At 32.9% G+C, this 12,092-nt stretch overlaps 1 long non-coding RNA gene across 1 annotated transcript; it reads left to right on the top strand.

Annotated features, from left to right (window-relative positions):
- The first annotated feature begins 1,318 nt into the window (after nucleotides 1–1,318).
- On the top strand, nucleotides 1,319–6,327 carry LOC128997057 (uncharacterized). The gene is made up of 3 exons (XR_008491085.1): nucleotides 1,319–1,502; nucleotides 4,644–4,806; nucleotides 5,978–6,327. It is a non-coding gene; the product is annotated as an uncharacterized LOC128997057 (long non-coding RNA).
- Nucleotides 6,328–12,092: the final 5,765 nt, after the last annotated feature.

Raw genomic sequence — 12,092 nt, 5'->3', positions numbered from 1 at the left:
CTCATGTTTGACACGTGTTGTTGTTCACACTTTGACGTCTTAATGCTTCTGAAGCTAACTTAAAAATCTGTAAGACAATTTGTAAACTAACGACAACTTAGTAGTTAGTAAACTGTAATACATGCGGTGACCTACAGTAGAAGTTTGGGATTACCAGAGTTGACCAGTATACAGTTTCCTAGGAACATTATCGAGACATAGTTACAATATAAATTTAAATGTACTTTGGTTTATCAATTATAGATGTGTAATGATCGGAATTGACGAAAATCCTAAACATAACAGAATATTTACTATATAACAAACATAACTATCTAGGTACACAATTGATAAGTCAAATAAGTGGAATGTAATGTTAATGTGGTGCATTAATTGCGGCAAAGAGTTCCTTAACTGCGCAAAGCCCTCAAAGGTTCCCAAAAAATGTTCCTTAGTTGCACCAAGCCTAAGCCAGGTAGGGGTGAGTTGCCGGCAGAAGGAATGTCCTAGTTGACGTGTCATCCTATCCTAAAATAACTTAATCTAACCTAATCCAACCTAACCTAACCTAACCTAACCTACTAAACTATACAGTCAAAGAGGGCCGCCACTTGGCGCAGTCAAGGAACGTATTGGGTGGCTCCTTGGAGTAGGTGGCTCAAGGAATACCCGACTACAAGATTTTCACTTTTGTTAGTTCCCAGTGTTTGGAGCTTTGTTGTGACAGTTTTCACCACCTGTACCTACCCATGTAGCAAGCAATGTATATAATACGTAAATATTCAGGATTGAGGTATAACCAACGTATATGTATTAATGATACAGATAATATACATATTATATACCAATATGAAAATACGGTTTCATCCAAAATAATTTTTGCATAAAATACTGTAAAATGAAGAAACAAAGTGTAAATTTTCACCTAAATGTTGTTTTGAGGGCATAAATTAACTTTCGAGAATGCAGTAAAATAAGTAAAGGTATTGATGATACAGATAATATATGTATTTTATATCAATAGAAAAATACGAAAAAAAAATGTAGTGTTGCATTTATTTCCCTGCACTTTTTCAAAATCCTGTGTAAAATGTATTTGTAACACATACTGTACTATAATATTCATAGATGATGAACAAAATATTCTGCCGCGCGAGATACCCAAGTCTCTGAGTTTTCTTAGGTTCGACGATGTTCGCTGATGCATTATGGGAGCAAAACAGCGGGGGTCAGCATCCGTGTTTTTCTAGTGGGGCCTTGATCCGATCCGCCACCGCCATATTGTTTGTCTTAATGTCTTTGTCTCACAACTTACAACAAACGTTGTCCTTGTGGCTGTGTTTAGACTAGAGCATCTACTTCTGATTTTCAATATTTTCAGTGTTACACGTGAAGAATTCGTTGTTTTGTTATTATTTACTTATTAATTAGGTCTATTAGTTACTTTTTACTTTATATTCTTTAAGATTTGCGTTACATCTTCGACTTTTTAACTTCAGTGGCGATTCGACTAACTTGAGTTGGTAAGTTACACAAATTATTATCGTTATTGTAAGTTATTAAGAGATTTAGCATATGTTTTGTTAATAACTTGAATGGTGGTAATCTAATTTAAATACTTTATAGGCCCTAAGTGGAAATAGGTTACAAATTAAGTTAGCCTTCCTAACCCCTTAAAAACTCTACGGATGGAGGCTCTTTAGGGAAAAATTAGTTGTATGTAGTTTACAAAACTAAGGAAGCCAAATTCAGGAGATAACCTAGACCTAATTCATTGCAATATGTCCTTGGTCTGAACTAATTTAGCTTGGAGACAAGCTAGGCCTAGGTCTACTTACCAAATACCGTAGCTAAACTTATGCCTAAGTTACTTAGAACCTGTCATAAGTTAGCCTAGGCCTAACTTACAGTTAAGACTAAAAATGATGTTAGGGCCTAATTGGTAAGTTTATGTTAAAATTCAGGCCTAGTCTTGTAGGCAGATGAATATTTTAAGACCAGAAGGGGGTAACTTAACTTACAGTTCCGAAGAGAACCTGTGATCTGTGAACAGATGGATGACTTAATGATAAATATCTTTGGTTAGTTAAATTAAATGTTTATTCTTCTTCCCAATGTAAACATCAAATTGACCTGTGATTTGTTTTGCCTACGTTTCTATCGATATTAACTAGCCTATAAGCATATTTAACCACAAACAAAATATAGGTAGCCTGAGACGGTAACTTACTTGCAAAATATAGCCTAACCTATTTAATGAAAAAGCAACAAAAGAAAACATAAAGTTAGCCTCTTAGGCCTATAACTTAATGGATAAGCTAACTGGGAAAATTAAAGTCAATGCAATATTAAAGTTAACTAACTTAGGCCTAAACTTAGGCCTAGGCCTATGTTAATATTTATAAAAATATTGATAAATCGTTATTGATCTGATAACTTAATAAGATCGCAGGTTCTCTGCGGAACTGTAACCCCAGAAGGCTGCAGCTTTATAATTAGGCCTAAAAAAAAATACGTCCTTCAAAACTATTGAAAGGACATGTCAAACAAATAACTTAAGGTGCCGCATTTGCGATCAGTAGGTTATGGTTAGGTTAGGTTTAGCTACCGGTATGTTTTTTTTTTTGTTTACGATTAACTTAACATTAGACTAACTTTAACGATACACTTACTTTTAACTTTTTGTTTACATTAGGTCTAACTTATGAAACAACATCGCAGCTACCTACGTTTAGTAATAAACTTGAACGAAAGTTTGCAAGAGTCAAGAGTAATTTTTATCAAGGCTTGGCACATAATAGCCTAGGGTACGATTTATTTATAGATGGCACTTTGAAGGGTAACAACGCTATCAAAATGTATATCAAATATGCCTATGACATCACAGCTGTCTTTCTAAGGTCTAGGGATGAAAGTTTTAACTTACCCAGTACCGCGGTTAAAAATGGGCCCTGGTCCAGGGGCGCAAGAGTTTTTTTTGTTTTGTTGGGTGCGCTAGTAACAGACACTAATTGGAAAATATCTGAAACCTCCTCACTTCGTCTTCCACTCATGACTAGCTAATGACGAGCCTATTGTACTTGTTGTATTTAATGGCAATAAAGACTTTGACTTTGATGACTCATCACTGCCACTGTTTGCATATTAGGCCTATCATTAACTATACTTTTGTAGGCTATTTGTTATGTCCTTTTTTCATTATACTCAATGTCAGTTGCTTTTGTCAAATGGCGAGAAACTTATTACAGTATCAATTTGTTAGCAAGTAAAGATACTGGCCGTGTTTTTGCTTATGATTTTATTTACGTTTGAAGAATGTTATTTTACGTTGTAATATCACACCCTTTTTCTGTGAAATTAGCAAAAAACCAAGTGGCAGTGAGTTTAGAAAGAGGGCGACATAAAAGATTCGTACGGTAAAAGTGTTACAAAAAGTTCCTAAAATAAGTAGCCTAGTTTTTACGGTCATTAAAATCATTTAGGCCTAAATGATGATGTGTACAGATAGTGATGTAGGTAAATCTGAAAATGAACTTTTTGATGATGTTAAGTTATTGACGAGTTGGCCGAAAAAAAATGTAGAAAAAACCAGCCATTTTACGGTATTGACTTTTTGGAGTTTTAAATGTTTGCAATTATAACTTATATAAATTAAAGCTATGTTTTAATTCACACTTATTTACAACTAAACCAATTTTACTTTTAAGAACGTACCATTGGAAATATAGGCTAAGTGTGTACGGTATGTAAGTAACAGTTAAACTTTAATTGATGGTTTACGTTTTTAGTTACTAAGCGGGTAATTCAATTAACAATCAAAAGTAAACACAATGAGTCTTCTTATATTTGTTAGGCCTATATTGCAGATGCGCGAGCAACTCATAAAATGTCTATATTCATTTTATAATTAAAATCAATGTCGGCAGGGTGGGGGAGGGGCTATGAGCGCAACTATGACTTGGGCCCATAGCGTATCACATAACTGACCGCGGGCCTGAACTTACCCCCGAGTGTAGATATAACTTAACCTAAAAATACAGAGGAGTGTGACGGCTGGGACTGAACCTGCTAAGGGGAAAACTTAAGAATTGAACTCACAGTCAACTGTGTATAAAATATAATTTGCCGTGGGCAGAGAGACCCACTAATTTGTTTAGGGTACCACTCTGTTTATGATTAATCTGTTTGATCATTGTATCGGTGGTCCTAAAATAGCTCTGGGGGGAGGGGGAGGGTGATTCACTATGTTGAATCGGTGGTCTAAAATTAACTCATAAGAGGGGGGCCCAAAAAATAAGTTTACAGGGAGGCCCGTAAAGATTTGTTACGCCACTGTTGATTTTGTTGTGCTAAATAATGTTTGGAATCTCGAATGTTTCTTTTTCTAAATGCTGGGCCCAAATACACTACTTTACTTCTTTGCATTTGCCCGATTTCGAGCAACATGTAGGCTAGGCCTACACTAGTTTATTATAAATGAAGGTCCTATAATCTAAGCTTCTTACAAACAGATTTGTAAACTTAAACTTTTCTGCCATCCTTGTTGAAAATAATAACATACCGTACTTTTAAACAAAAAAGCTTTTTATAAAACACCAGACTTGTTAAACTAATATAATAGTAATAGAGGTTGAAGAGTTAAGCATTTTTATAATGTGTTTCAGGTCAGTTATCTTCGCACGGTTGGCGGGGCCAGTGTTGAGGACTCAACAAGACGGATCCTTGTAAGACTATTCAAAAATGAGCTTGCGAGAGAATTTAGTTGGGAAGGAAGAGGACGAAAGAAGTGGAGTCTGCAGAACTCTGCATTGGTGCAGTTGATTTGCCGTAAGTTTTTAACATTGGTTTTACTTATATTTATTCTTTCAATGATAGGCCTATATTTGACATTTATTTATTTTTCTATAAAGTCAACTCAACCAAAGTAAGTAATTGATTTTTTAACCCTGTTTTTACCATCATAAGTTTTATTATTTAACTAATAGGCTAATTGGTATGTACATATACGTCATACAGTAGCCTACATTTACTTCATACCCCCACTTGAAAATGCCATTCTGGCGAAACATCTTGTTATTCTTTACATACATTTTTAGCAGTATGGCGTAAAGTTACATAACAATTATTAGTCAATAAAAAGGTTCAGGGGCTAGATCAATGGATTTTAATTATATTAATTTATCATCTTATAATTAATTATCATATAGGCTATATGATATTAATTTATGATGTTACACACATTTTTTGTCTGTAGAATGTACCGTACCTATCCTTTTTTTTCTGCACTGTACTCTTTAAACCTCTTCAATACTTTGATTTCTTGATTGCAACTTGTTAGTTTAGCTCAAAAAGAAACGATTTTGCTTAACACGTTCAGTGCGGCAGGCATTCCAACAGGCGCTCGCCAGTGGCGGCGAAGCCCCGGCGCGGTGCCGTACCAACAGCAAACGCAATTGGCATTCAAATATTTCAATCTGACGAAAAACAAAAGAGCAGCGGCGATTGTACTACGTTACCCCGAGATTGAACGTAGTTCCCTAAAACACCCAAAGGTAGCAGCACTGCCTGGATCAGTAGTCAGTGGCTTTGTAATATGGCTTGAAGAGAGAAAATCCCCAAAACCGGTACAAAAGCATTGTCAGACGGGATTTTACGGGAAATTTTAGTACCAACCTACAACAAAATAAAGCTTACATTCTAAGCTACGGGCTAGCAACGATTTTAACGTTCCCCGGCAATGGCTGAGCGCATACTGAACTAATGTAGTGGGGGCCGCTCGTGTCGCGACTACATCAATTGATGTAGTCAGCGCTAAACGTGTTAAAAAAATGTTAAAAATGAAAACGTTAAAAATGAATTAATCTAAGTTTTGCCATCAAGAAAACAAAGGATTGATTACCAAAAGATATGTTGCTCTAAGCGTGAATCTTGTGCGTACCCTAATATTACCTTATACACAGGAATACAGACATTGACACAAGTGTGAATTTTGTTTCAGGTGTAGTTCGTCAACAACACCCGTCCTCATTCGATCTCACAACGTTTGAGAAAAAAACCAGCGAATGGTTACGCCAAGCAGGAACAAGGATTTATGTCTAAAATAAAAATTTAGGCCTACCGCAGATGATCAATTAAATAGTTTTTTCTTGACATTTCTTCATTGTTTCATTTATATGTTCCTTTAAAAAGTGTGTTAATAAACAACAGAAACAATTTTATAAAAACAACTTTTATACTTGAATGTATTAGGGTACTTGTGATTACATCTGAACAAATATTTTTACTCATTTTTTGTATTTTTGTGCATTTATTTTTTGTTTTTTTATTGTGCAAGTATTTTTTGTGCACAATTTAGAATAGGTCTAAAAAGTTACTACAAAATCTATTATTATTTGTTGAGCCTAGCCTTCTTGTTTTCTCACATTAAATAAACAACAGGGAAAATGGAAAACTAAAAAAAACAACATTTTCATGTAAGAATAAGATTCAGTTAAAAAAACTAGAAATTATTCATCAGTTGTGAGAAGTGAGTTAGTATTTTTTTTATACTTTCAGTTGTTATAATCATACTGTATTATTATTAATAATAGGTTATTTTTCTAAACTATTTCAACTTAATCTTCTTAACATTCAAGCTAGTTATTACTATTAATTATTATCAGCTGAATAATGCTTGGTAATGTAAACACTAATATAATAATTAACATATTATTATTTACTTTTTTATGCAAATAAATGCACTATCCAAAATGCTTGTTAAGTGGTACCTATTCTCAACAAGGTAATTTAATAAGTTTTTCTCAAATAATCTTCAATGTACGATAATTAAAAAAATTTAAAGCTGTCTTGGTCTAATATTTGTTAAGGTAGTTGCCATATTCTTTATCTTCCTTACTTCATTAAAACACATATTCTTTAAAGGTAAAATTGTTTGTTTTTTTGTGGCTGCTACCATTGTTAAGGAAGTCTACAAAAATTGCATAATTCTCTCATTCTTTGGTTTGATTATGATATGAAAATAAATGCTGATAGCTAGCCTACACCAACAATATAACATTACATTTTGCATACTGTATTGTAATGATGTAGTAACTGTAATAGGTGCTCTTTCCCCTTCTAGACTTTCACTAGGGCCCCTCTGGTTCACCTTAGGAGCTTTGGATGTGATCGGCCTGCTTCTGATGAAACTACTGAACAGCAGTAGGTTGTCCCTAAACTAGATCAATTAGGTATTTACCTGACAAATCACAAAACACATATTTCTAATGAAGACTTAAAATATTGTTTTACCATCATACAACACACCAACCCTCATGACACATAGTTCACCTCCCATAACAAATGCCTTCAAAGAAAACTGTTAGTAAAAATCAATGTATATAATTTTATATATTGATTTTTATGACAATTGTATTTTGAGCCACTTTTTATTAATATGGCATCAAATATGTATCATCTATGTATAAAATATGTATTTTATACATTTAAGGTATGCATCAATTTCTATCAAAATTTACAGATTATATACAGATGTATAATATGTATCATATCTGTAGTTGGATCCTTATACAATATGCAAATAATACATATTTAGGTGGGACATATTTACAGATACAATCTGTATTGTATACATTTCTATACAGATTGTATACAAAAGCTATACCATGCCGGTAGGTAAATTATATGTATTATATACATATTTGTGCTACTTGGGTAGATGTCTGTTTGAGTAATTTGTACAGATGAAAATATAGTGTCAAAATACGTAGCGGGATGTGCATATCCAGGTTAAACAGACCAAGATTTTGCCAAAATAGTCATTAACTCAAAGCCACTAAGTTACATGTTTATATAACACCTGGTGTACACTTAGCGATTATCATTTAATGTTTCTAAACATTTTTTATTGCACTTTTTAAAATTTAACATGCCGGCCTACACACTCGTGTTCCCTGTAGCACCAAAGTTTTCACTTCTAATAGTGTGAAGTTCTTTCTATTCAATGGTTGAGTCCATTCTTGTAAAAAAATAATTAAAATTATGAAAACTTTATTTACTATACCGTGCTAGTTAAGACCTGTCATTGGTGGATGCGTTTCCCACCCATCTTTGGGGTCATGTAGAGAGGAAAATACAGGTCAAGTATTTCAACAAATTACCGCTGCTAATATATTGGATTGAAGGAAAGCGTTTACAAATGCATAAGTATTGTTACGGTAATTGTACAACGATGTTACTGAGAAACGAAAACGGGCTGGAATTTAATTTGTGTTTTAATTAGCGATTGGGAAGAAACGTTTCACCAAATGATTCGATTTCTGCCCCTCAAAAAATTGCTTTCCCTAAAAGAATATTAACTTAATTTTCAATAAAGATATGTACATTTTACTAGCTGAAATACATAACCCAGAGTAAATATACAGCATGGTAAAAAAGTCCTGTAACGGTTGAATATATTTTAATCCAGTTTATATTGACATAGATAAAACATTAGATTTCCCATCCTTATGCAACAACTGAAGCCAATTTTATTGTTAGTTCAGTCCAGTTTTCTGTAGATGTCGTGTTTTGTTTACAATTTGTTTCAATTATTTTAGGGTTAGTTTTTTCATTATTTGTGTCTCACTGTTTAGTTATATAGCTAGTGAACGAGTTATTGTTTATGATTAGATAGTTTTATTTGGTGAAACGAAGTTTTAAATTACTGAAATAACAAGAAACAAATCGTAAACAAAACACGACATCTACAGAAAACCGGGCAGAACTAACAATAAAATTTGCTTCAGCTGCTCCATAAGGATGGGAAATCTACTAAGGGACTATATTTTTGTTTTATCTAGGATATTGAAAATAAAAATGACCTATGATACTTATAAAAACATTTATATATATTAGAACTTACTTTTTGATCTCATTAGAGGACGGCCACTAAGAGTAAGTGGAAAATCTTTAATGTAAGCATAGGTTGATATGAAACTAAAATTAAAGATATTTGTTCGTAAACTCTAATGCCTTAAATTCGAGCTCAAAAGAACAACTGAGTCAAAAATGGCTCAATGATTTCCTGAATTTGCAGTTTTGAGCCTTCGAATATCTGTAATTTTTCCGTCGTTGTGTTTTATATCATATTTACGGAATTGTATTCTACTAACAAAAACCTTGATTTTAATGTGCTTATCGATCTACTGTATGCTGACAATTTTTTTATTTTCTTCAGAATTTTAGTGGAAGTCTACTCTGAGGAGGTAGCGTATCTTAACATAGCAAATTCAAGAAACCTTTGAAAGACTGCAATTTTGTACCCATTTTTTTCAATTTAGTTTGGGGTTGTGGCATTGTGTTTTACTCGCTGGATAGCTCAGTGGTTATTTATAGTGGTCGCCTAGCAACCAACAGTTTACCAGTTCGATCCTGAGAAAAGTCAGAAAGAAAATTCAGAGAAGTATTTTTGAAGGTTCAAAACTGGACCCAGTTTTTCCTGATTTGGGCTTTGTAAAAATTACCCTGGCTTATGAAACAGCTGATCTTAGTCAGTAACTAAGCTACATACTTTATCACACTTCCTTCTACACTTATCCTTCAAACATATTTGGGTTGAAAAACGCACCTAGGTGGTGTCCCTATCTCAGTTGGTAATAAATAAACAAAGAAAAATTAAACTATTAAAAGTCAAGGCTACCAACAATTCCCAGAAGTACATGGCCCAGTCCTACCTTTATAAAGTTAACAAAAAGTAAAGATAATCCAGGAACAATGACATCTCATTGGAACCCTATTTCAATCTAAATATTAGTTCTGTCAATACCAAAATAGCAGCCACGCGGATGTGGATAGAATCTCGAATGAGTTCAAACTTAATATGCAAACGAAAAACAATTAAGTCAACAAGTTAGAGAACTTTAACTCAACTACCAAAAACTAAAACATTTAGGCTTATGTTGGTGTTTCTTCCCAGCAAGTTCAAGTTCAGTTTAATTAAAACTCAAGTCTCAGAGATTGTCAAGTTCTCCCCGTAGCTTGTCAGAAGCGGTTTTCTTACTTTGTTGCATTGTTAAACTTCCAACTTGTAGACTAACCCTAAACACAACATGAGGTTAGCTGCTTTTCCCCGTACCTATGTATCTGTGTATTTTGTTTAGATAAAAGTATAAGTACTTTGATGTATAAAATTAACGTTAAATACTATTTTATCAAAACAAATTGATCAATTTATAAACTGTTTGTTATTTGGTACTTATCAAATGAGAACTATAGTTTGAACAAATCTCTGTTTGGATCAGTATAATAAAGCGTACTCCATTATTACCACAACTCTCCAATTTGACAATAGTATGAAAATTAAACTTGCAGTATCTGAAGTCTTAGCTCACAACAATAGTTTACCCAATAAAATAACTGTAAAGTTTGCAATATTTAAGCCCAATGATTGCAGTATTTTGTGGATAAATGGTGGATTGAGGAGGACGTTTTCGTTGATTATACGAGAAAATTGTGTAAGTATATTGGTTTACCCGCTTAAATTGTATATTTCAAAGTTTCAAATTTCATCAAAAGCGGACAAAAATTACTTAAGTTATTACGTTCATGGACACAAAAATATATGTATACAAAATATTTTGAACGGACGGTGTTTTTGGCCTTTGAAGACATCCTTTGTAGGCGTCCAACATCATGTAGTAAATTATTTGTACCATTAGCAGAGTTACACTTCTACCGTATGTACAAGGTTATATGAAGTGTAAGCACATAAGTTTGTAGCTTGTAACATGTTTAAAACATATTATAAAATAAATTGTTGTTCATTAAATAAGATTTAGTGTTGAGTTTATTGTAGTTGGACTACTACTAACCAAGGTGTTAATGACACCTTTTTAAACACTGGTTAAATACAGTAATTATAAATAATAACTGACCTTTTGTGATTAGTAACATAATCCCTAATTAGTAGGAAATCCCTGTAACAAATAAGTTCGCATTTCCGAAAACCAAGAGTCATAAATCAACGGACCAGTGAACATTGCAGAAAGGCGGGAAAGAAAGATAAATGTGCTGAATATAAAGGGTTCGCCAGCACAACTGTGCTTAACGCTGATTTAGCAGTTTGAAAACAGTTTATAGCTTGATGCTATAATCTTGTCAGTTATTTGATTTTCTTCCGTTAACACTCTGCAAACTTTTTTTGAAACATAGCATTCATAAGGTGAGGAGATTTTATTAAAGTTAACTAAAAAAATAATAACAGATTTGAAATATTGGTGTGCAAATTTTTCTCATTTATAAAGTTAAGCTTTCAAGAAGAATATTTATTTATACACAATTTACAATAGCTACAGGTATAAACCCAAAACAGCTATAATGAAAAATAATACAGTATTAATACATACAGTGAAGAACAAAAAAAATACAAAAAGTGCACATAAATAGACAATACAAAACCAGTGATGATAATAGTACAAAAGAGTGAATACAAGTTAATAAAAAATGGACAACGTTGTTGACAATTTCACTTATTTTGGCTGCAAATCTAAAGGGATGGATTACATTACGTAAGCAAAGCGTTTATCTTAAATTTAAACTCCTTAATAGTGTCAGAAAAAACATCTATTTTACTATTGTGGACATTTAATAAACGTAAGCCTGTAAAAAGTGAAAAACTGTAAAATTGAACAGTGTTACAACGAGGGATATAAAATAAAATTGACGACCTTGAATTATTACGAGGAACATAAAAAGCAATCTTACTCAACAAAAACAAACTATCAACTTTGTTATTTAGGATTTTATACAGAAAAATCAATGCTAAAACTTCCCTTCTTAATGTAAGGCTTTGGAAATCAAACAATCCTCTCAATGAATCAGTTGACATATGCCAGTCACATTTCTGATTATACCTTTTTAAAAACAAGTATCGTAGAAATTTATTTTGGATAATTTCTATTGCATTTTTGTGGTATGAGTTGAAAGGAAACCAAACTAAAACACAATATTCCAGCTTACTTCTAACAAATGAGTAAAACAATCTAATAACGGGGTCAATAGTTCTGAAATTCTTGGTATTTCTAATTATAAAACCTAACATTCTATACGACTGATTAATAATCAATTCAACGTGT

The sequence above is a fragment of the Macrosteles quadrilineatus genome, unplaced genomic scaffold, assembly GCF_028750875.1.
Source record: "Macrosteles quadrilineatus isolate MER2022 unplaced genomic scaffold, UCM_ALF_1.0 Scaffold_6__1_contigs__length_79288215, whole genome shotgun sequence".
In the NCBI taxonomy this organism is placed as follows: Eukaryota; Metazoa; Arthropoda; class Insecta; order Hemiptera; family Cicadellidae; genus Macrosteles; species Macrosteles quadrilineatus.
This window is presented reverse-complemented; position numbering and strand designations above follow the sequence as displayed.